We start from the raw sequence: 21,850 nt of genomic DNA, 5'->3' as shown, positions 1-21,850 counted from the left end.
CACACCACCTGGTGACATGCTTCATCATAGGCCATCATCGCCCTCTAAAAACTCGTTTTGATAGAGGGCGGGCATACACCTGACGACAGGGATGCGCTTCTGGGGGCCCGTGGGTAGTGAAAGTGATCTAAAAAACATTACAGTTGTCATAAAGACTAATTTTAATAAACTGGGCAAGTGTATGGTGTTAAAAGAAGTGTGCGGTGACTAGGGGAATGATTATCCCTTCACCTTGGTATATGTGGTCGACATGTTTCTGCCTAATGTCCCGTGAGGGTATGTGGCATTCTTCAGGACCTCAATAGTTAAATAAAGATCAACCACTATGTGGGGTGTGACTCATCGCTCACCCCACCGTACGCCACTCAACGCTATGCTACTCCACTCTACCCAGCTCCACTCCACTCCACACCACTCCACTGTACTCTGCTAAGCAACAATAGACTTCACTCGACAATAGTCTACACCCCTCCACTCTACCACACTATACTCCATTCTATAGTACTACACTGTACAACAATGTACTTCTGTCAATGCCAGTATACAGCATTCTACTTTACTCTATACCACTTCACGACACTCTATTCTACTCTATGACATCATACAACTCCCTCTATGCCACTCCACCCCAGCTTACTGTACTCTACTCTATGATAAACTACTCCACTGTACTCCACTACTGCACTCTTCGCCACTCCACTGTACGCTACTCCATTCCACTAAACTCTACAACATTCTATCCCACTCCACTCTACCATAGCAGATTGCATTCCACTCTACTCCTCGCCACTTCACTGTACAATGCTGTAATCCACTCTGCGGCCCTCCACTCCACTCTACAACACTTTCCGGCACTCTACAACATGCCAGTCCACGCTAGTGCACCATTCACCACTTCACTGTACAACACTTTACTCCACTGTGTGCCACACCACTCCACTCAACCCCACTGCACACCACTCTACTGTACACCACGCTACTCCACTGTAAGCTATGCCACTTCACTGGACTCCATTCCACTCTACTCCACTGCACAACACTTTACCTCACTCTATGGCAAATTACAACACTCCACTCTACACCACTCCACTCTTCCACACTCTAATCCACTCTACAAGACTCTACTACACTCTGTGCCACTATACAACAGTATAAGTCTCTCTATGCCCCTACACTACACTGTATGAACCTCTAGTCCACTCTATGCCCCAACACTTCATTATAAAACACACATTCCAACACTCTAGGACACACCACTTCACTGTACTGTACAAGACGCCACTCCACATTATCACACTTTACTCGACTCTACTGCACTCCATGCCACTGTACTAAACAACAAACTAATACACTATATAACACTTTAATCCAATGCACGTTAAGCCACTCCACTGTACTCCACTCCACTGTACCCCACTCCACTCTACAGTCTCCACTCTACACCGCCCCACTCTAGCCACACCACTGTAGGCTATTTCATGGAGCGGCTGTGAGGCAGTGTCCTGGTGAGTAGGTAACCTTGATATTTGTGTGACTATAGGTACACCTTCCCTCCTGTTTTGAAGGCTCATGGGGCATTATCTGGGCGATATAAAAAAACCATACAGCAATATACCTACTGGGGTATAGTATACTGTGCATGTTAAATTTATGTGCACTACTTAGTTAGAATTATATGTAAATACACAGTTGTTTTGATTTGAGTGTAGAAGGGATCTCTTCTAGGTCCTGATGAGAAGCCAGGGGAGGGCTTCGAAACATGTCGACACAGGAGACACTGCTCATTAAAGCATAGTATCTCGATCTCATTCCCCACTTTTAACGATACCAGCTCAAAGGAACATTAACATTTATTTTTCTCACTGAGCCAGGTAATTTTTCACCATTCACCATTCACTCACTACTGACCCTTCCACTCACACTCCTACACCACACATAGTATTGTTTTTCATAACCAGTGCTCCCACGTAGTCGTAGGTCGCAGCACGCCCCGTCCCACAGCAGAGCGGGAAGACCCCATGATGAAGCATGCCATCTAGGGTCCTTTTGATGGTTGAGGGGTATTCAAACAAAGCTGTGTGCTTTCCACCATTGTAGGAGACACACGTAGTCCGGAGGAACACTTCTATACTTTCCCATAAGGGTGGATCCCTTTGTTTTTTGACAATATAACTTGAGGAGGACTTATCCACCTCTTCTGCTCTTTTGAGCATTACCTCTTCACTCCCTTCTTGTGTTACTTTGCTATTCCACTGTACCACTCTCTACGCCACTCCACTTTACTCCACTCTACGATACTACTATACTCTCTGCCACTACACTCTACAACACTCTCCCCTACTCTACTGTACCACACACCACTTAATGACACTCCCCTCGATGACACTGAACTCTACGAAAACTTTATTTATTCTTTCTGTACATACCAAACTTAAAATACACAAACATTATAATTCTAAAATCACAATTATACCATAAATGTATAATTTACGCACCACCTTTAAATGAATAGGACTTTATTTATGTAGTTAATCATATCAGTGGCTTGTTTCTCAGACCTGATTTTCCACTCACTCTAGAGATTCAAAGGATGTGTGAAACAAAATAGGATTTCTCACAAGGCTAGCAGAAAAAACAAACTCAATATCCCTCATTGCTTGCATAGTACATCAATGACACGTCTCTTGATAACAGCATAAATCTACTGCCTGCAAACCAATGGGACCTCAGGGGATCACTCAAGGGCTCACATCTCATTGCAATCCACCATCAACAAGAAAAAGCATGATCCAAAAAAACAAAGAACGTTCTATATTTCCACTTTAAAATCCTCATTTAGGACATGGAACAGATGCAAAAAATCAGCGGAGGTATTTATTGTTACAGTATTTTGAAAGCAGGGAATTCTGCCTCTGCAAAGATCAATATATGATCTCTATTATTGTTTTGATGGAATGTCTCCACCATGATGAACAAGCATATAACCCTATCCAGAATGCCTGCATGCATGTGAAACTACTGTCCCTATCCCTGGTGTATAACGTGAAGTGAGTGTTAGTCTAAATAGTGAAGCAGGTAGGGTGCATTCTGGATGTCCCCGATTTAGCATGGCACAAGATGAAGGATGAGCACAGCTTACCCAGACAGAGGAAGTGTATTGCCTATATTCCTGTGGCTAAAGGATGAAGAGCCAGATATTGAAGTAAGGAAGATGGAGACAGTGCTACCTTTATGAATTTGATGAAGACTTTGTTAGCAAGGGGCTAATGATTAGGTGTTCCTGAACACTGTCATTTAGTAGACAGTATGGGTGAGGGGTGCGTCTGCGTTTTTTTGTTGTTCAAGCTTAGAATGTTTCTAGGGTGGAGTGTTTCTAGCGTTTTGCCTGTTTCTGGTTACTGATTCAGGAAGGCTGATGACAGCCAGGACCAGAGATTTCACACTTCATTATCCCCCTTTTGTGGGTACTCCTATTTGGACCACCAGCTGTGAGAAGCATCACTTTCTACAAAAGCTTTGTCTGGAGACCAGTCTGTAAATAACATCAGAAAAGCAAACCAACTCAAACCAGTTTTGAAGCATGAGACAGAATCCACATTCCATGTCTGGAAAATGTATTTATCCTAGCAACCCCACTTCGTCTTAGTCCCAATTTATTCTTGATCAAGGAAAGGAGTGCTTCTCAGAGTACTTAAGAGTTGCTGTGTAACCACTGCCTGCAACTGCCTTACAGCCAGACTACCAGGGGTGGAGGACATCGCCCTGAAGTCTGAACTTTCTGCTGGAGGAGCTGAGGGTCTGCCTAGTACCTAGAAGCTGACCTGCCTTCTGGGACATGGAAGGAGTGTGCTAGGTCCTGCAGAAGGAACGACTGTTCAGGAGGTAACGTTCATACTGTTCCTGGGGAGAGGAACACCATGAGAAAGCAGACTACATTATAGAGTGAAACAAGGAGTGACCTTTGAATGAGGTCTCCAAGTCTCTTTAGGTGGTTCAGACTGAGAACTTTCCCAAAGATATTCATAATGCAAGTACTACCATGTCAGCTGGCAGCTGCTGTGGGCCGCAAGCCTGTGCAGCTTCTGCCAGCACCACAGGTGAAAGTAACCGGAGCTAATTGGCAACTGCTGGAGATGCTGTGCTATTATGTCAGGACCCTCTGTGCTGAATTCATAAATGACTCTTGTTCCGAAGTGAGGCTGCCACATATGAGGATGCAGCCTAAACCTGCTAAAAAAAAATGACCTCGAGATCATTGAGCAAGTAGCACAGGACTTTGCATGCCACCAGAAGATAATACTGGAACACACTATAAGGAATTAATTGTGTGAACTTGAGACTTTCTACTCAAACTAAACCCAGGGTAAGAATTATTCAACTAGGCTGTGCATCTAAAACCATGGGAGTAATACTGACATATTCTGTACTTGTCCCAAATTCATGCTTCTACCGTGAAATACTGGGGAATGTAGCTACTTGGATCACTCTGGTCGCGAGAGAATAGTGGAAAGGCAGTAGTCACAAATTCAATTAAATTGTGTACAATGTAGTTCTGTTGCATGATTAAAGTGCTAGCTTTTACAAATATGCAAACACTGGGCTGGACAATGTTATTGTGTCAGTTGGTTCACTGTTGAGTTCTGAGCTCTTGCTCCCACACTTCCTCCCTGAGAAACATGTGGCTACTCATCCTCATTACTCTGAGAGTCAAGTGAGGAAAGGGTTGACTTGGTCCAGCTTCCAGAGCCATAGTAGGAGGAACCTCTGGACACCAGTGACAAACACACTCAATCACCTTGGTTGGGCCCAGAAGCCCATCTGCCCGAATATAGCACCTTACATCGCATGCATTTACAACAAATGCAATTACAATGTGGGCGTTACAACTACCAAATTGTTACATTGCAGTACATTACAAAGCAAGTTGTTACATTAACTTGGTGTAGGGGGGCGTGATGGACTTAGGAGTAGTACAATTTACTTTTCCAACCTCAGTGTGCGCCCCAGTAGGGAAGGTGTTGGAATAGTAAATTATACTATTCCGTAGGTTAGCGCACCCCCTGCAGCAAGTCGATGTAATGACTTGCATTGTAATGTACTGCGATGTAACAACGCAGACGTAACGACCGTGTTGAAATCGCATGCGTTGTAACGCATGCGATGTAATGTCTGTTTCCCATCTACCCTGTTTCCTCCTGAAATGGGTCTAACACTTTTATAAAAATCTATAAATTGGCTACTCTAGCCAAAGACAAATAACCTGTGATATGGTCACAGTTGTTTCAATTATGTTCGGATCAGGCATAATGTATATGTTGTATGTTAGAGCCTAAGCCAGAGAAGCTAGTGGAAAGCAGCCAAGTTTTGAGTTGTCTCTTAAAAGGAGAGATATTGTGAGGATATGCTACACAAGATGGCATCAGATTGGTGTGTGACATAAATGTTCTAAATATTGTTTTGTTTACAAATATTTTGCCTCATTGGAGTTAATATTAGAAAACCTACAACTAATGTGATGATGTCTTTTCATTTAGCACCTCACATTTATGTCAAATTATATTTTTGGCTACAGTAGTCTGACATACAACCGCTGTAACAAATTGAGTCACTGGTTGACTGGGGTATGAGCCCTAGTCAAGCAGCAACCACAATCCTTATCAAAGTGAGGCACAAGTCAACCCTAAACTAATCTGTGCTCAACCCTCTGGTAGCTTGGCACAGAGCCAGAAGGCTTAACTTAGAAGCAATGCATAAAGTATTTGTGCAACACATTAAACAGTAATAAAGTGAAAAACACCACACAAAATAGAGCCCACACTATTTTAGAAAAACAGAGCAAAGTGTAATAAATAAAACAAGACTAAACTGACAATCCAATCAGTAGAACCGGAGTTACCAATTTTAGAATAAAGAGTAAAATAGCACCTTATCAAGTTTGTGCCAAGAGTCTATTTCGCATTGGAGAGTGTCGCGGGCTGTGGTCAGTGTAGTGTGAGTAGCAGGCCAGGTATAACAGATGGGAGGGCTGGTGCTTTGCGGTGGTGGTCCCCCACGGGTGATAAATGCTTGCTGTGCTAATAGACGGGTTGGTGGCAGCTCACACTAACTCTCAGATCGAGCAGTGCAGTCTCGGTGCCAATGGGCCAGTTCGCGAAGAGCCCAAAAGCTTGATTTATGAGTCCGTGAGCCACACCAAGGGTCCAGGACCTGAGGGGCACTGCTTGGGGTCAGAAGTCACTGCAGCTGAGTCCAGGATCTGGCTGGGGAGCCTTTTATGTGCCTGAAATTCAGATATAGAGGCATGCAGGCTTGCCCTTGGAGTCACTCTGGGGTCCTGTGTTTAAGATTAAGTTGCAGATCCATTTCTTCTTCCCTAGGCAAAAGGGCAGCACGCAGCCGGTCAACACAGCAGCAGTTGCTTCAGAGCAGCAGTCCAGCAGTCCTTGTAGCAACACAGCAGTGCTGGAAGAGTATCCACAGGTCCAGAAGTGTACTAGAGAGTTGATGTCTAAGGTCCTTCTTTTATACACAGTTGTGACTTTGAAGAGGAGAGAAGCTTCTAAAGGAATGCCTTTGAAATGCACAGATGCCCTGCCTTCCTGAACCTGGTTCCAGACTAACTTCAGGGGGCATGCAGCCCTTTATGTGGAGACTGGAGACAGCCTATTCAGGTGTAAGTGGGGCTGGGCCCAACTCCTCCCACCCATCCTGCCAGTGATGGCCCATCTAGTCACACCTAAGCTGCTAAGCATCTAAGGAGTATTACACAAAGCCCAACTGTCAGCCAGCTACACCAGTTATGTGACTCAGAAACAGGCTGCAGACACCAAATGGCTAAGGCACGAAATGCCAGCTTTCTAAATGGCGATTTCAGAGACACCAAACATGAACTGGTTATCTCTTACCATTTTGAAATTACACATATAAAATGTAAAAAGGCAACTCCAATATTTTCCTATGAGAGAGATAGGCCTTGCAGTAGAGGAAAACAATTTTAAAAGTTTGCCGCTATCAGGACATGTAAAAATTAAAAGTACATGTCCTGCGTTTTAAATACACTGCCCCCTGCCCTTTAGGCTGTCAGGGCCTACCCTAGGGGTGACTTACATGTATTCAAAAGTAAGGTTTAAGCCTGGCAAAGGGTCTATTTAATGTTCAGCAAAAGGTGGTGGGATGCGACATGAATTGTATAAATCACGGGGACCCATCGGGGTATGGGAGTTGTAGTCACTGTGATTAGATTGAGGGAGTAGGAGGTGGTTATTCTGTTTGCACCAATGAGGGAAGGATTATGGCGTAGGTTTGTTGGGTTAAAAATGAATGATTCTGTGGGGGAGGGAACACTGTTACGGAAATGGATGTAGGGACGGAAGTGGCAATCAGCTTTGGCAGGTACGTGAAAATTAGTGAGAGTTGTGACTGTAGAATGTTATGAGTGTGTGAGACAGTATTAGCGTAGCGTACAGGATTAGGGGAAGTTTGAAGCATGTAAACATGGAAGGATTGGTGAGTGTGTGATTAAGGATCGGTTGAGTCGGGGAGTGAGATCAGTGAGCGTGAATGCAGTGTGAATAGCGCAAGCATGATGGTGTTAAAGTGAATGAAGCACAATTGTGGTAGTAATTTAGAAATGGTTAGGCAGAATCGTAAATTTGTAGTTGAAAGTGTGCAGTGTGAGATAATGTGAATGTCGAGTAAGTGGTGTAAGCAAGTTTTGCATGCAAAGGATACAAGTTATGTGAGTGGAGACAATTTGGAAAGTACGCAGTGTAGAAAGATAGAGTGAATGCAGTGCGAGCTGTGTGTGCAAGTTTGCGCTCAGGGAAATGGAGAACGACAGTGGGGAGAATCATGGTACTTTGAAAGACAGGGGAGTTTGGTTGGGCATTTTCAGTTGCAATTACGTAGCGTGAAAGTGAGCAGGGAGCTGGGTAAAACAACTGTCACGGGGTTGAGAAAACATTGAATTCAATAAGATTTGCACTTGGGGGTTGTTTGGTTTATTAAAGAACACTAATAGTAAAGAATACAGATTGTATAAAATTATTAATTTTAGAATGAGATTGAGGTTAAATTTATAATATGGATTATTACAAATGTTAAATGAAATACAACAGAATAATGGTGGTTTTTTTAACACTTGAAGTTACCCCTGAAGAAGAGCTTGTGTAGCTCGAAATGCATTGGGTTAAAATAAAGAACACTGGTATGGATAAAATCATGCATTTCTTTTGTGTTCTTGATAGAGTCTGGATGGGCACGTCTTGAGCATTTGAAGCTTAAAGAGAGCATGACACCTGACATGTGGATTAAATTATGCAAAAGCATATTTAAAAAAACTGGAGATGAAATACAGAGTAAATGGAATACCATGAAAAACATTTGGAATATTATTGTAATCCTGCAAACGGGGCTGTGCGACTGGGCTTAGAGTGAAACGCCTCTCCACACAGCATGGTTAAAGGGTCTATTTAGCCAGGCTGACCTGCCAGTTTAAACCTGAACACAGGTCCTGCAATGGCAGGGCTGAGACATGTTTGAAAGGCTACTTAAGTGTGTGGCATAACCAGTGCTTCAGGCCCACTAGAAGCATTTGATTTACAGGCCCTGGGTACACATAGTACCATTTCACTGAGGACTTATAAGTAAATTAAATAAACCATTGAGTATAAGCCAATTCAACCATGGTATGGGAGAGAGCAGAAGCACTTTGGCACTGGTTAGCAATGGTAAAGTGCACAGAGTCCTAAGTCAACAAAAACAAGTTCAGTAGAAAGTGGAGGGTGAAGGCAAAAGTTTTGGGGATGACCCAGCAACGGCTATTTAAATTATGAGGTGAATGCTACTGATATGTGATAGACTACACAAAATCATAGCAATGGAATCAGTTCACTGATGTATATTTCAATGTGCATACACTTGGAAAATTGAACCAGAACAATGGAATCATTCACTGACTGCAGATTAAATAGCATCTTCATTTAAAATCTCACCTTATTTACCCTTAGAGTTACAGACAGTCCCCATTCCCCTCAACTCCTCTTAGAGTTATAGACAAACCACCTTCCCCTCACCCGTCTGTCTCCCTGGTTACCTAACAATCTTCCTTTTCAAAATCCGCCCTTTGCTCTCATGGAGGACATAAAATTACTACAAAATGACCCTGAGATTTATGCAAATTAGAAATGCTTATATAGTCAATACTATTTATTTATTTCACTTTAAACTATTTTTATAGTCATAGGCCCTGATTAAGAGTGGGCCAGTAAATTTCAATCAGTGTGTAAACCCCTGTTTACCCATGGATCGGAATTATCAGTTTGGCTGTATTTCACAAATACGATAGCTATTGGATCCGTTAAATACCTCAGCTGTCGTTAAATTTCAACAGGTTAAGCTTGCTGAAATTGAACAGGGAAAATTGTACAGTATTTATCGTACCATGCAGGTTGTAGTGTGTAAAACAGCACAATCCGCATGTTGGTCCCCACAAACCCGTGATATGTGTTTTTTATCTCACCTGATAAATAAAGTATCCCGTGGTATCGTTACCGATTAATAGCGAACCCTGTGGTATCATTATGTATTATGTCTGATAAATAATGCCTAAACTAGTAATCGGGCCATATTCTGTGCTCATTGCCTGGAGATATTTACTTCAGTGGAATTGCTTTATAAAGAATTCAGACAAAAGCATGTGCATCAATTACTTTGCTTAGAAAAAATGCAAAACATCATTTTAATACTTGAGTTTCAAAATAGAATGCTGCCTAGTGTAAAGCACCTCGTCAGGGTTAGTGAGCTCTACATAAACACAAGTTCAACATTCACATTTATTGATAAAATAGCATTTTGGTGAACAAATTGTCACATTATCCCACTAGGTGCCGATCACAAGGACGGCTACCTGTTAATTTTCTGGAGTTGGTTAGTAAGGCAGCTGTCCAATGCTCTGGGTAGTAAAAAGACAAACCTTGTTCTGGATGCGGAATGTGAGCTCTGCGGGATCAGCTCTGCCGCTGGGCACGGGTACTCCAATGGTGCCTGTAATGCTTAAAATATGTGCTGGCCGCTAGGACCGGCACATGATGCTAAGAGGTGGGGAGGAGAGCTGGGTGGCGGAAGAGGAGGAGCGAAAGAGTAGGCAGTATAGAGTAGAGGCTAGAGGAGTTCAGAGGCAAGAGAATAAAGCTCCTAAGAATAATAAGAGTGTCTGCGTCATTTGTGGTGGCGCAGCGACAGTACAACTGGCGACGACTGTGCCTGCTGCCTAGCTGTATCCTGACGTGCGTGTGCTCCGCTGCCTCGTAGCTGTGCAGAGTCGTGGACCGGGTGCCCACCCCGCCGTGCTGAAATTCGCTCCGCTGTCTCGGAGCTGGGAGATCCGCCGCCGCGCCCTGGGAGCCCACCCCAGTCGCATGCATCCCTGGAAAGGCTTTGGTGGTATCGCGATCCGGGAGCCCACCCCGGTCGCGTTTGGTGAGGAGGAGGCGCGATATACGGATCGCTATCCGGGAGACCACCCTGGTCGCGTGCTCGGAGGCTGCAAGTGCCCGTGCCGCCTACGGAGGAGTGCGGAGTCCAGTGCTGTGCCCGATGTCTGGGGTCGTCTCTTTCAAGGTACAGAAGTCCGTCTGTTCCCTGCAGCTGCGCACACTGAATGCTTCAAGCCCGAAATCTCGAGAGGAGCCATCTTGAAGTCAGGTGCCTCACCCAATCACCCAATCCCCTGCGAGGAGTGCCAGGCGGCCGTTTTGAGGTCAGGCGTCTGCTGAAAACTTCAACAAGCACTGGCAAAAGACTGTCTAAGGAGCTTCAGGAGCCTTATATTATGTTCCAAAGAAATATTAATGGCCTTATGGGACTGCCAGCTCATCTGATTGCCTGCCCTTGATGCCTATTGAGGCAAGAGGCAATACGTGCATTTCCAGTAGCTGGTGGACTGCCCGTGTTCATAGGTGCCCTGCTCGTGACTCTACATTATAGCGCGATTAACGAGTGGTGCGGACGGTAACGTGTTAAACCGTGTGGCAGGCGCTGGGAGGACCCTGCAATTCGGCCATCCGTCAAACGCATTTATTTCACCACATTCATTCGCGATGTCTGGATCGCCAACGTTACGACAGAGGCATGCCGAGGAGGAGCAGCAACTGATTGCGCTACGCAATCTAATCAGGAAAGATGTTGGTCAAAATATAAAGGAACTTCCGGCTGACGCTGCTTCGTCCTATGCCAATGTGCGTGACGCACTAAACAGAAAGTTTCTTCACAAACGGAACGTTGACTATGAAAGATATACGTTCAATCTGGCTTCTCAAGAAAAAGACGATCCGATGAGTACTTTCATCATGCGACTTAGACGCCTGGCCCGCTTTTGTGATTTTGATTATTTCTCGACGGAAGACGCCCTTCGCCTGCGAATCATAGAAGGATGCCAGTCTGAGTCGTTACGCAAACGTCTACTAAAGAAAAGCTACTCTCTGGATGAGATCAAAGAAATGACGCGAGTACATGATCAGGCAGAAGAACATGCCAAGAAAATGGAAGCTGGAAGAGGCGAAAAACGGAAACAAGCATTTCGGCTCCAATACAGTAACACCAACAGGTCCTCTTCTGCAAAACAAAGATCATCCAGACCCAAAGTTCAGTCTCATTATACAAGTCGTTGGCGTCGCAACTCTAGCCGGACTGATAAACGACAGGAGCGTCAACTTAAATGCTATCGCTGTAGATATGACTTCCCTCACACGGAGACATGCCCTGCATTAGGCCAAAAATACAGGAAGTGTGGCCGGGACAACCACTATGAGAACGTCTGCAGAGCCCCTCGCAAAGATACTTGCCGAGACAATTACAGACAATCCAGGCAATCCAACACTCGACACCATGCCAAAGCAGTGTGGGACTACAGAGATTCTTCTACTGGTTCTTCACAGTCCAGTCGTCAGTCTTATGGGACATATTGATCCCGGCGATCACAATCTCGTGAGTCAAGGTCGCTGTCACCAATATCGCAAGACAGTGAAGAATACATCTGCATGGTTGTGGATCCAGACTGGCTGAAGAAATACCCGCGACTAGATATTAAAATGGACACACACTGGGCCAAATCTGTTCTGGACACTGGAGCATCTCTCAACTATATTTCAGTTGCAGAATACAAGAAAATTAGTCCACCACCACACTTGCATAAAGCCAATGTACGGGTGTACACTTGAATGTCCAAGAAACCTCTTCTGTGTTTAGGACAATTCCCGACCAATCTCACGTACAAGGACGGAACCATTCCAGCCCACATTCACATCATTGATGGTCCTGAAGCGGATTGTCTTCTTAGCTTGCCCACGGCGGAACGACTTCGACTAGTGGACATTTTGTATAAAGTCGATGATGAACCTAACATAGTTCACAAATTTCCGAAATTATTCACTGGACTTGGAAAGATGACTCACTGCCAAGTTCGATTGCATATAAACGAACGAGTGACTCCTATAGCACAACATCACAGGAAAATTCCATTTCACCTTCAACAGTCTGTAGAGGAGGAACTGCAAGATCTTCTCCAGGCTGACATAATTGAGAGAACGTCAGGACCCACTCCCTGGGTCTCTCCAGTGGTCGTTGTGCCTAAGAAGGGCTCACCTGGCAAAATGCGCCTCTGTGTAGATATGAGGGCACCCAACACCGCCATTGAGAGAGAAAGACACCCGGGGCCTCATATTAGCGACATGATTGCGTCACTCAATGGTGCACAAATATTTTCAAAACTAGACCTTAACAAGGGCTATCACCAATTGGATCTTCACGAAAAATCGAGATACATTACCACATTCTCGACTCATCAAGGCCTGTTCAGATACAAAAGACTTAGCCTAGATACTTGCAACATGGATCTCGGCACGTGTAGCAGAAACGGTGCATCAACTGGATTGTGGGTGTAAAATCAGCACATCGCATTATTGCAGGGATTCTGCCTGAAAGCAGAACTGTTCCTTAGGATAACAGGACATCTGAATGTGGGGACTGAGGCTCTCTACCACGTCAATACAAGTAGGCGTAAATCCGACTAGCTCACAGTGCCTCACCTGAACTCCTAACCTCTCCAGAGTAGCAGGTGATTTTGGAAAACCTAGAACATGAACCTCTAGTCCCCAAGATAACCGTGTAAACCAATCATCACCTTTTGTTTCTCACTCATGCATGTCCATAGTAAGCAAAAGAAAGACCCAAAGGAAGTTTACAATATATTTATTGAAACTATTGTAGTCTATTTTGGAGCAGTTGTGCTGTGATAAGTAAACAAACATAACTGAGCAACATAATCAGCATTATTAGCAGGCTGTACACAATGAACAACCAAACTGAAGATGTTGCTGAAAGGGTCTAAGAAAGCAGCATACCATGTTATTCGACCTTGAATAAAATGTTCACACCAAATCTCAGAAAAAGTCACTGAATAACAAATAACATGTACAGTGTATTTCTAAAACAACATAATGTCACAAAACACAAATGTACTTTGTGTGGCTGTGCAATGCAGTGGCAACTTAAATCGCCTAATACGTAAAACTAATGAAGAAACAAAGTGGGCCCAAAGGAAAATCAGAACCAGATCTTTGCCTCCAGAGATCGAGACATCGGACTGTGTCTTACAGCCATTTCAGCTTAGTGAGATCGACGCATCCCTTCAACTGCATGGCGGAAATCGATACATCACCTGATGCCTATTGACTTCAGCACCTATCTTCGGAACTGACGCATCGCCTTCACTGTGTGGAGAAGATCGATGCATCTCGTTCCTTGCGACTAGGAAAGGTACTTTGTTCACTGAAGCATGCATGGGTCCTTGCGCTTCCACAAGGTCATCCTGAACTTTGAGTTTCCCTGGTCCAGCGCAACCTAAAGTAACCTTTTTTAGCGCTACTTGCTTCTAAGCACTTCACTGCTTTTATTCCTTTAAAGTTCAATATCTTAACTTCTGTACATTGGATTTTTGTCGTTTTGGTCTTTTGTTGTTCAGAATATACTAATCTATTTGTCTAAACCTCTGTGGAGTCTTTTTGTGCTATATTCATTGTGTTACTTTGGGTGTGTGTTGTACAAATACTTTACACATTGCCTATTCGAATAGGCCTGTTCCAAGCTACCAGAGGGTGAGCACAGGTTATCTTATTGTGTATCTAGCTTACCCTGACTAGAGTGGTGTTTGCTGCCTAGTCTGGGTGCATACCGTAGCCAAATCTTAAATCAGGCTCCCTGAAGGACCCTTGCCTGTCCAAGCTGCTGACTGAAGCAGCTGAAATCATTAACCCTGCCGTAAATACGCTACTTAAACTTTCCTCTGGCAAGGTTCTGGTGGCCTGGAAGCAGGCCATGATCATTCCTCTTTTCAAGTAACAGTCTCTGGACCCCTCTCTACCTTCCAACTATTGTTCTATCTCGCTTCTTCTGGCAGTATTCAAAATTCTGGCTTTGTTGAGAGATTTAGACTTCTCCACCCTGCTCAATCTGGCTTCTGAGCCCAGCATAGCACAAAGTCAGTTCTGGTCGAAATATCAGAAGTCATTCGGGAGTTCCTTGATGCAGGTGACAGAGCTGCGCTGGTGCTGTTGGACCTCTCTGCGGCATTCGATACTGTACCCCATGCTCTGTTACTGGCTCATCTTCAAACTCTCTGTGTCGATGGTCTAGCCTGGAGGTGGTGTGACTCATATATGGCGGATAGATCCCAGCAAGTCTGGATCCCTCCTTTTGCAGTCTCTCCCAAAGCCTTGAATATGGGGGTTCCTCAGGGCTCTATATTGAGCCCTCTCTTATTTAACATCTACATGTCTCCCCTGATTCAGTTGGACGAAGATCTAGGGGCAAACGTGATCCTGTACGCTAATGAAACCCAGATGCTATTCTACCGGGTCATGCACAGTGAGACCAATTGCTCTCAGGCTAAAACCTGTCTCTCTGCTGTGTTTCATTGGTTGGCTGAAGAACAACTGAAATGTAACATGGACAAAACAAATATTCTCCTCTTTGGGAACTGCTCCCTGCAACTCTGACATTCCTTCTGGCTGGATGAATTCCTTCTTACATCCCCACACAATGGTCAGGTAAAATATCTGGGCATTTGGTTCGATGCTAAACTCTCGTTTGGTCCACAGATTAAAAGGTTATCGGGCTCTTGTTTTAGTATTCTGAAATCTCTCAAAAAGATTCTCTCAATGCTCCCTATCTTTGCTAGGAAAACGGTTATCCAAGCTCTGATAACCTCCTGCATACATTATGCCAACGCTCTCTTTGTCGGTCTGCCCGCCCACCTATTTAAGAAACTACAGGTGATCCAGAATGCCGTGCCCAGAGTTTTGCTCAACCTTCCCAAGCGACCAGTGTCAGACCCCATCTATACGCTCTGCACTGGCTCCCAGTGGGTATGAGGGTGAAGTTCAAGGCCCTTGTGACAGTGCACTCTGCGTTATATGGCTATGGCCCGGCCTATCTTCAATCCAGATTTGGCTTCTATTCCCCTGCCAGGCAGCTTTGCTCCTCGAACAAACTTCTGGTGATTGTCCCTAAAGCCCGTAAACAGAAATCAGGTGGCACCTCTCTGGGCCATCTAGGGGCTAAAGCCTGATATCAGCTTCCGGTGGAGCTTCGTGCTGTCCACTCCCTGAGTATTTTCAGGAAGAAACTGAAGACACTCCTCTTCAGATAATTCCCAACAGATGCTGTCAGTCTACCTTTTAGGCACACACGGGGACAGTCCTCAGAGTAGCTGCGAGCGATATAAATGTCAATAACATAACATAACCAGTAATCCCATTTCAAACACGTAGTTATTATTATAACAAGTGGTTTTCCACCTTGGATTACGCCTGAAGGCAAAGTCACTCAGGCTCTGCTCTTATTATCTATAATGACACTTGAAATCTCTTGGTAAAAAATACTTCACTATCAACATATACCATTCTATAATTCTCTTACTTTGGAGGAAAGGAACTTAATGTTCCCATTTGCTACCATACACAACAAAGCCTTGTCAATGTCAGGCCTTTTTCCAATTTCCAACTTTGAGCCAGCAAACACTGAAACCATTGTTCTATATGCACCACATTGTTTCCATTCAACACATAATTGCAGTGATCAGAATCTAGTTTGGTTTACTTTAATGAAAACAGGGAGATAATAAAAGGGTACACTTGGAAGACTGGAGGCGGATCTTTAATTACAGTTCACTCACAGGATGAGGACTGGGGAGGAAAGAGAAGTGCAGATCATCAATAGAGCGATAAAGAATGTTGACTTTGCTTAAAACGAAACGAGTTTGAAATCCTTGATTAAATACTTGTGCTGTTTCTCAAAGCATACATTTCTGACTGCCCTTGCTCATATTCATTGCGTAATCCGTTTGGTAGTACAATAGGTGCACAATTGGTAGCGCATCACAATGCATGTAATAATGTTGCTGAGGCACATGAAGTACTCGGTGCAAACAGAATGCCACTATTCTGTGAGTGTGCATATAAAGTACTCAAGACACTTGCACAGTATACACAAAGTGAAATATACAATGTTCAAAAATAAAAAAGGGGCAGTCTTTCTGCTGTGCACTCCACATCCAAGCTGATAGTCAGTGCTGGAGACCGTTTTGCAAATTGTAAACTACAATGATACTGAGAAGGAATCAGATAAAATGGAGTTGGTGCCCGATTCAATAAAAAAATGTAAATCTGATTCACAAATATCTTTTTGATAGTTCCTGCAAACCTCAAAACCCTATCCGTCAACCTCAAACCCCTAGTCTATGGCTGGCTAGTTTTGGTCATGGAAATATCGTCTACAAAGAGATCAATGAGAAACTACACTTGTGCTTGGATGTAACGCTTTCCTCTTTTTCCGCAATAGAGACACAATTAAACTAACATTTCTTACAATTCATTGGTGTATGTTTACAAACGTTTCCGGGTTGTGCAACTTTCCTGAAAAGTTGTGTGTGCTATAACGATTTGATTCTGCAGGAGTTTTCAATGGCTACTCCTGCTTCCATGTTCCAAACAAACCTATCAGGGACTTGGTTTGTGAGATCTGACTTTTCTCCCTCATCTGCCTAGACTGGCAAAGAATACAGTGAAGGTAAGAAAAACATTTCACCGAAAAATAGTTACAAGAGAAACTTAGCATTTCACATTGTGTGCACAGTACATCAACGGTTTAGCTCTTGATAATGTAAACAAGAGTAAGCTGTCTTCCTCGTGGTGGGACCTCGTGTTCACTCAAGGAGCACGCCTCTAGGGTATCCATTAATAAGAAACAGCATGGTCTAAAAATACAAGGAACATTCTGTGAGGCATATTTACAAGGGGCCACTTCATCATTTTTTTGACGTAGCGGTGGAGCAGAGTGCAGATTCATATATGCGAGGCCACGCAAAGCCACTTTGTGTGGCTGTTCATGGCCTTGGAGATATGGAATAAGGTAAAGCCGCGCATGTCACTGCGTTGCCTTATTCTGCATCAAAGAGGTGTTCTATGGGCGTTGCGGTGGGCGTTCCCATGCAGAACTCATGGCTTTTGATGCTGCCCCAAATGTACAAGGACTTGTAAACTTGGGAATGCATCAAAAGCCTACGTCACCCCAGGGAGGCGTAGCGAAGATAAATGTCTTTATTTCTCCTCTTTCTATGTGTGCCGCATTCTGCAGCATACATAGAAGGAGGAAAGCACCTCCATAGATTGTTTTTGTGCATGAAGGTTCCCCTTCCTGGACAAAAACAATGATTCCTACAATGCAGACACTTTTTTTTTAATGCAGATTTATATAGCGCGAACTCGACCCGAAGGTATTGGAGCGCTTTACATGAGCACCGGTTACGTTACATAAGGACACATTCAGGCACGGGGAGATTAAGTGATTTGCCCAGAATCACAGGATGTGGACGTGACCCCGAGGCTCGAACCTCGGTTTCCAGCACCAAAGTTGGCAGTCTAGCCGTCAGTCCACATCCTCTCCCCACTATGCACTATGGTGCAAGGGTGCCTGTCTTGGCGCTACACAGTCAATTGCGCCCCGGCGCAAAAGAAAGGACAGGGATGCATCGTATTGCCATAAATACAATGCATCGCAGCACTTTCCTTATGGCATCGTGCAGCAAACTGGCTTGCGGTGCCGGATTGTGTCTGTTGTAAACATGCCTCGATGTTTCCATGGTAAAAAAATCCTAGCTAAGGACATGACACATCCAAACCTGAGCGGAGAGTTTGGGTGTGACCCTTTCCCTGACATTAAAAGTGCTGAGCATGGAATGTAGCCTTTCAAAGAACAATTAATGTAGGTGGCTCACAGGGAGTGCCTAAATTGGACTTTGCTTTCCCTATGTGAAGATCAATATTCTACTATAAGTTCATAGGTGCTTCAGTTGGGGCAGCACAAAGCATGCGTCTATGTCAGCGCCACTCCAGAGAAACTAGATGAAAACACTGAAGTAGTGACGATTATGATATTCCATATAGGGTAGAAGATGGATGCTCCTGAGGTGTGATAAACGACACTCAGTGTGATGTATTGGTGAATAGAAAGATTCAGAAAAATATTGGGCAAGAACAATGAAATCATTCACGGACTGCGGATGAAATGACTATTACTCTTCAAAATGTGACTTTATTTAGCACTAGAGTTACAGACAACCTATGTTCCGCTTTACTCAGCTGTCTCTCTAGTTAACTAACAAATCTCCTTTTTCCAAATGTACCCCAAGATCTCCTTAAATTGACGAAATGACTATAAAATCTCCCTAAAGTGGGTGCAAAGAGACATGTCTATGTATTGAGTGTGCCTCGTTTAACCCATCTTCGTTCTGTCTCTATGCAAAGCTGTGTCCTGTGCTTCCTTCCTAGAAATATTGAACTGAGCAGTACTTCTAAGGCACGGAGAGATGTCTAGACAGGAACATATGTATCACATTGTTTGGAAACTGTGCAACAACTGGATCTCAAATAAAAACGTACACACCTTTAACGCATGAGTGTGGAATGCATTTACTGGGACCCATACTTGCAAAAATGGGAAGTTGCCTATTTCCCCACTCCTCCCCGGATTTAAAAGATTTCACCCCTATGCTTGCAAAAAATAACAAACGTAATTATCAAATGGCTCATAAATTTTCAGAAATTGTGCAGGGGCAAAATTCATGACTTCAGCCATGTGACCCTCATTTTAAATACCCTAAAGAGAGTATCAATAAAACTTTGAAATGTCTAGGATATTAAGAGTGGAGCTGGGCACTTGAAGATCTAATGTCACACTCCACACACCATTCATGATCATGATGAATCCAGTAGCATTTTAAGGACGTTAATGGATTGGGTGAGGATGCGGACATCGGAGCCCCTACGATCGACGAGGTTGTATTATTTTAATTAGGAGTCTTGGTGAAATTGTAGTTTTATCCCATTGTTTCACAATCTCCCTTCCACACGAAATTGCTATCAGGGCCACACGTTGCAGAGGCGGACGGGACTTAATCTCTCCCATTCACACATTCTGTTAAAACAGTACTCTCAGTGTAAAAGTGGTCACATGACCTTACTTGGTGCTGATGACAAGCCAGCTACCTGTTAATTATGTGGCCTGTTAAGTTTGGCGGCCGTCTGAGGCCACAAATCGTAATAAAAAGAGACCCACCTTGTTCCGGATGCGGATTTCGACCTCTGCAGGATCAGATCTGCAGCTGGGCACGGGTATCCCGATGGTGCCTGTTGCCGAGTTGTCTCCGTCCCTCTCCACGGCTCTGCCCTCGCACTCTCCGCGGCCGGAATCAGATGACAAGGCAGCAACAAGTGGGCGCGGGCTCCCCCTCCCGCCCGTCTGAGCCACGCACGTGTGTGTCACTGGAATGTTTCACTTCTAACAACACCGCACCGAGGACAGGAAGAGAACAGCCTCGGCCTCTAAGCCGTGGAGCTCAAAATTCCAACAGATGAGAGGGAAATACAGCGACCGAGCAAAGGACGGACTCTAAAGAACAACCCCGAACTGCATTTATGGAAAAACTGAAAACAAGTTAACACAAGCATTGGCAAAGAGAATAGGTCTTGCCTATGCAAGAGATATTGGGCTTGGCAATGTGTTTTAGCCACGTTGTACACCAGTCTGGCTGCTCATCAGCATGGCTAAATGTTAGTGGCGTGAGGTGGGGTAGATTGAAGTAGAGTAGATTGGGGCAGAGTGGAATGCGGTAGGTTGGGGTGGAGTGGGGTAGATTGGCATAGAGTGGAGTGGGGTAGAATGGAGTAGGGTGGAGTGGGGTACATTGGAGTGCTGAAGTTGGGTAGATTAGCATGGTAGATTGGAGTGGGGAAGATTGAATTGAGGAGATTGAGGTGGAATGGGGTAGATTTAGGTAAATTATAGTGGGGTAGATTGGAATGGGGTAAATAGGATTGGAGTAGCATGGAGTGGGATATGGTGTGCTATATTGGAGTGGAGTGGGGTAGATTGGGGTAGTTTGGAGTGGGCTAGATTGGGGTAGGTTAGAGTGTAGCAGAGTAAGGTAGATTGGGGAGTGGGGTAGATTGATGTGGTGTGGGGTAGATTGGGATGGGGAAGGATAGATTGGGGTGAGGTGGCGTGGGTAGATTGGGGAACAATGGGGTAGATTGAGATATATTGGAGTTGGGTAGATTGGGTTGGAGTGGGAAGGATTAGAGTGGAGTAGGGTAGATTGGAGAAGAGTGGAGTGTAGTGAATTGGGGTCGAGTGGAGTAGGATAGATTTGAGTGGAGAGAAGTAGAATGGAGTGTGGTAGATTTGGGTGGAGTGGGGTAGATTAGAGTGGGATAGTTTGTGAGGATTGTGGTAGGGTAGTTTTGAGTGAAGTGGGGTAAACTGGAGTGGAATGGGGCAGATTGGAGTGAGAAAGGAGTGGGGTAGTTTGGAGTGGGGTAGATTGGGACAGATTGGAGTAGAGTGGAGAGGGATAGATTGGAGTGGAGTAGGTGGGAGTGGAATTGAATAGAGTGGTGTGGGCTAGGTTGAGTGGGTTAGATTGTGTTAGAGTGGGGAAGACTGGAGTGGAGTAGATTGGGGTAGTTTGGAGTGGGCAGGTTGGGAGGGGTAGATTGAAGTAGGATAGTTTGGCGTGGAGTAGGGTAGATTGGAGTGGGATGGATTGGGTAGAAGTGGGTTAGATTAGACTGGAGTAGGGTAGATTTCAGTGGCATGTGGTAGTATGGAGTAAAGTGGAGTGGGGTAGATTGGAGGGGAGGAGAGAGGTGGAGGGAGGTGGGACAGATTGGAGTGGCTTCAGGATAGGAGTGGAGTGAGATTGATTGGGGAAGAGTTGAGTGGGGAAAAGTGAAGTGGAGTGGAGCTGGGTAGAGTAGGGTGGAATGGAGTGGGGTAGATTGGGTGGATTAGAGTAGGGTAGATTGGACTGGAGTGGGGTATACTGGAGTGGAGTAGATTCATTTGGGGTAAATTGAAGAGGAATGACTGGAGTGCAGTGGACTGGAGTGGAGTGAGGTAGATTGGAGTGGAGTGGGATAGATTGGAGTGGGGTAGATTGGGGTTGAGTAGATTGCAGTGAGGTGGGGTGGGTGAAGTGGGGTGGATTGGGGTAGAGTGGGGTAGATTGGAATGGACTACATTGGAGTGGAGTAGATGAACAGATTGGAGTGGGGCAGATTGGGGTTGGATAGATTGAGGAGGACTACATTATAGTAAGATAAATTGGAGTGGGGTAGAATGAGTTGGAGTAGAGTGGGACAGATTTGAGTGGAGTGTGGTAGATTAGAGTGGGGTAGACTGGAGTGAAATGGAGTGGGGTAGATTTGGGTAAAATGGAGTGCAGTGTGATAGAGTG

The 21,850-nt window shown here is 44.6% G+C and overlaps 1 protein-coding gene across 1 annotated transcript in view; it reads right to left on the bottom strand.

Moving 5' to 3' along the window:
- The window catches only part of MCOLN3 (mucolipin TRP cation channel 3), a 589,861-nt gene extending 570,102 nt beyond the window's left edge, over positions 1-19,759 (bottom strand). The window contains exon 1 of the mRNA XM_085602079.1: positions 19,672-19,759. The gene's annotated coding sequence lies outside the window, so the exon portion shown is untranslated. The remainder of the gene's footprint in view (positions 1-19,671) is intronic.
- Between the last annotated feature and the right edge of the window lie 2,091 nt (positions 19,760-21,850).

Source organism: Triturus cristatus, chromosome 4_2 (genome assembly GCF_964204655.1).
Source record: "Triturus cristatus chromosome 4_2, aTriCri1.1, whole genome shotgun sequence".
NCBI lineage: Eukaryota > Metazoa > Chordata > Amphibia > Caudata > Salamandridae > Triturus > Triturus cristatus.
The sequence above is the reverse complement of the archived record's forward strand: the minus strand, read 5'-3'. Positions and strand labels throughout refer to the sequence as shown.